The sequence below is a fragment of the Octodon degus genome, unplaced genomic scaffold (genome assembly GCF_000260255.1).
Source record: "Octodon degus isolate 3935 unplaced genomic scaffold, OctDeg1.0 scaffold00020, whole genome shotgun sequence".
NCBI lineage: Eukaryota > Metazoa > Chordata > Mammalia > Rodentia > Octodontidae > Octodon > Octodon degus.
The window spans coordinates 17,219,540-17,224,231 of record NW_004524596.1 but is presented as its reverse complement, the minus strand read 5'-3'; positions in this window follow the sequence as shown (position 1 = coordinate 17,224,231).

Genomic DNA, 4,692 nt, shown 5'->3' with positions numbered 1-4,692 from the left:
TATATATATTTTAGTAGTAAATTTATTGAGACATGATGAGATTAATCCCAGTTACCTTTGGCCTCCACGATGGCAAGAGGTGCTCCAAGTGGGGGCCGTTGGCTTCCAAGCATTTGCTAGTGCGGCCAGCTGCTGCTTGGGGAACCGGGGTCGCTGGGGCTGCTGCACTCGCATTGTCAAGTTCTCTTCCAAGTGCTGGCAGTGTAGTGAGTTTTCTGCAACATATGGACCCTCTAAAGTCCCCCATATGAAGGCAATATCATCTGTTGGAAAAAAAAAAAAACCCAAAACAAAACACACTGTCTTTCTTTTCCTGAAGTGTGTATGCATTTTTTGGGCAGACTGTGTAACATTTGATCTCCATGTGTTTGCGTATTTCTGTGGCTTTTTCTTTTGTTGATTTCTAACCTCATTGTTTCTACTTCTTAATAGCATGCAGGGGACTATTTCACTTCTTTTGTTTTTATTTAAGCATGCTTTATGGCATCAGATATGGTCTGTTTTGGATAAAGTTCTATGTGTTGTTTAGAAAAATGTGTGTTCTGTTAGATAGTTGGTAAGCCCATTTGTTCAGCGGTGTGGTTTACCTTTGCTATTCCTTCAGTGCTTTTCTGTCTGGTTCACCTGTGTATTTGTGAGCAGGGAATAATGACAAAACATAACCCTGATAGGATAGTATTGGTGTCTCTCTGTTCTTTCATGGCCAGTGGTTTTTGTTTTATGAAGTTGGGTGCACCAAATTCATATATGTCTATATATTTGTTACCTCTTCCTGCTGAATTGTTCCCTTTGCCAGTATGCAGTGGTCGTCTTTGTCTCTTCTGAGCAGTTTTGGCTTGAAGTTTGCTATATCCAGAAGTAAGATAACTACCTGCTTGTTTTCAGGCTCTGGCTGAACAGAATATTGATTTCCATGCTTTCACTTGAAGTCTATGTTCTTTCTTTTGGATGAGGTGTGTATCATGTAGGCAGTACATGCCTGCACTTTAATCCGATCTCCTGGTATATGATTTTTGACAAAGGAATTGACATGGAGAGTTACTGACAAGGAGAGTCACTACTGTAAGGCGTCTATTGAATCCCACCATTGCATTATTTATCCAGAGCTGATTCTTTTATTTTTTCCTTTTGCTTCACAACTGTCCCAGTCACATATCTACTTTGATTTGTGACCCTCGGTGCTGGCGGTCTCCCTATCTATGTCGTGTTCCCTTGAGTATTTTCTGCAACTAGGCTGAATATGGTCATGTAGTTCTTGTCGTGGAAAGCCTTTATTTCTCCATCAATTTTGAAGGCTAATTTGGCAGGATTTAAAAGTCTGGGTTGACACTTTTTTCTTCTATTAGGGCTTGAACAACTTTGTTCTGAGCCTCTCTTGGTGTTTAAGGTTTGTGCTGAGAAGCCTGCAGTTATTCCTGGGGGGTCACCTTTATAGGTCACGCAGTGCTTTTCTCTATCAGCTTTTAGCATTCTTCCTTTTGTTGAATTTTTGTTTTTATGATTTTATTTTATTTGCAGCACTGGGATTGATCTCTGACTCTTGAGCTGAGCAGGCAGGAGCTTATGCCATTGAGCTATATTCCTGCCCTGAGCTTTTGTTTTTTGAAACAGAGTCTCACTGTGTAGCCCAAGCTGGCCTCAAACTCATGATGATCCTCCTGCTTCAGCTTCCTGAGTGCCGGGATTACAGGCATGCACTACCATATTTGGCTCTGTATTGTATTTCTGACACTTTGTCTTCTAATTTGTCAAGTCCATTGTTTTCACTGAATTTTTTGTATCATTTATCTCCATTTGCTTTCTTTTCATACTTTCTAAATCTTTTTCTAAGTGGTTATTCATGTATTGTCTTGCTTAACTTGGTTAATTCTTTGTTTCCTATTCAAACTTGTCAAACATTTTATTGAGTAAATCTTTATCTGTTTAATTAAATCCTCTCAGAGCATTTTAAACATCTTAGGCATTTATTTATGCATTTTTTGTTTTATTGCCCCAAACAATTGGACTGTTTAGTTTTCAGTTTCTTGACTGTGACCCCCTTTACTTCAGTATCTGTGAGATCAGTTTGTTTTTTTTTTTCTTCTGTATTGAATACAGAGTCTGCAGGGTCTACAGAATCTCATTACACAGCTCGGACTCGTAGTGATTTGCCTGTTTGCAGCCTCCCTAGTGCTGGGATTACAGGTGTGGGATCAGTTTTCGAGGAATTAGGAATTATGGGAAGGACCTTGTGGCCTTGTTCACTAACATTCCTATTGGCTTTGTGCTACTGATGTAAGCTCAGGTAGAGCAGAGAAACTCTCACTACTGCGTAGATCTCTTTAGTTGGGGTCTCTATGTTATGTTCTTGGGCTTGGCTAAGTTTCGGTGCTTATAACCCTCTTCAAACTACTCACCATGACATTTGAGGGTCTTGAACCACAGTATTATCAACAGTAATACAAAGACAGATCGGATATTGTCACAGAGTAAAAACCAGTTAAAAACAATAACCATGCTGCATTAACAATAGAAAGGAAAGCCTGGCGAGATAGCTCAGCAGACTAAGTGCCTACGTAAGCAAGCACAGAGACCAGGCTTCGATCCCTACCCTGCCCCTGCCCCTGAGCGCTCTGAGCTGGCCACCACTGTGGAGGCTGAAAACAGGAGGATCATTAGAGTTCAAGCTGCCTGGTGAGACCCTGTACCAAATACATTTAAAAGAAAGCAAAGGAAAAAAGCAACAACAAAACAGTAGAAAGAAAGTCGGGGGGCCAACAAGATAGCTTAGGGATCTAAAGTGCCTGCTTACGCAGTTTAGGCAAAGTGCGGGGCCTGTGGTTTGATCCCTGGCACCACATGCTGTGCCAGCCCCGCCCCCAGGGTGGGCTGAGCCTGCCACACACACAAAAAAGGAAATCAGCAATAATAACAGAGCTGTCTTTGACATACTGTAAGAACTGATACTCATTACGACTGTACCATCCTTAACAAAGGAAAGAGATCTGCAAAACAATGTAGACACAAGTACAAACCAAATATTGACATTCAGTAAGCATCTACTAAAAGCAGCAACTGTACCATCATTAACAAAAGAAAAGAATTCAGCAGCTGGCCGGCCAAATAGCTCAGTGGATTAAAGCACCTGCAAGCAGGCGCAGGCGCTGGGGGTTTGATCCCTGAGCCTGACATGCCGGCGACCCACAGAGCATACTGAGCCAGCAGTTGAGACAGGGCATGGTGGTGCATGCCTGTAATCCCAGCTCTTGGGAGACTGGAATCAGGTGGATCTTTACAAATCCAATCTAGTAGTAAGACCCAGAACACCCTGTAGACCCTTCCCTAAAATTCCAAAAAAAAAAAACAAAAAAAAAAAAAAAACAACTAAAAATAGCAAAGCATAATAATAATACTGGGGCTGGAGATATAGCCCAGTGTCACACAGCACCTGCCTGGCAAGCACAAGGTCCTGAGTTTGATTCTGGTAGTTCCCCCCAAATAATAATAATACAAATGGAGGGGGGAGGGAAGAAGAAAATGAAGAGGGAAACTTGAAAAACACAGCAAAAAGGAGATAATAAAGGAGAGAAAAGTGAAATAAAAATCTGATTATATAATAAAATAAATGGAATTAGGTAAAGGTAACAGAAAAAGACAAATGAGCCAGGCATAGTGGCATACTCCTTTGATCCCAGCATTCAGAAGGCTGAGGCAGGAGGGCCTTTGTGAATTTGAGACCAGCCTGAACAACATAGTGAGATACTGTCTCAAAAAAAAAACAAAATGAACAACAAAAAATGCACACCTATAATCCCAGCACAAAGGAGGCTGAGGCAGGAGGATCACCATGCATTTGAGGCAGCCTTATCTCAAGAAGAAGAGGAGGAGGAGGAGGAGGAAAGGAAAGGAAAGGAAAGGACAAACAAACAAGGGGGGAGCAGGCCATGTTGTACAAACCTAAGGAAAGGAAAGGAAAGAAAAGAAAGAAAGAACAAACAAGGGGGGAGCAGGCCATGTTGGTGTAAGCCTATAATCCCAGAATGCAGGAGGTTGAGGTGTGAGGATCACCATGATCTGAGCCCAACCTGGGCTACACAGAGAGTTTTAGACCAGCCTGGAGTACATAGCGAGATCCTTTCACTAGGAGAGGAAAGATAAACATCTTAAGAGAAGTGAAAAGAATAAGGATGATTTTTTTTTTTTTTTTTTTTTTAAGGAAGGGTCTACAGGGTATTCAGGGTCTCATTACTAGATCCGACTTGTAGTGATCTGCCTCTTTACAGCCTCCCAAGAGCTGGGATTACGGGTGTGCCACCATGCCCAGTCTCAATTGCTGGCTCAGTGTGCCCCAGGGGCGGGGCCAGCGAGGCAGGCCCGGGGATCAAACCCCCAGCTGCTGCTTCTGCTTTCAGGTGCTTTAATTCGCTAAGCTATTTGACCGGCCCTAAGAATAAGGATTTTAAAAAGAAAAAAGTAAGATGTACAAATAACTCAAGAGAAAGTGATAAACTGGAGCCAAGTTCAACATGTGGGTAAGAACTCCACAAAACAAGTCAGAGTGTGTGAACAGAACAAATGCTAAGAATATAACTCCAGGAAGTTTTAAAACAAATTTAAAAATTAGAAGTTTAATCTTTAAATTACAAATTGAAAGCCCACACCATATATCTGAGACTATTCACCCAGAGCAACCAAAACTAAGACATAAAATTT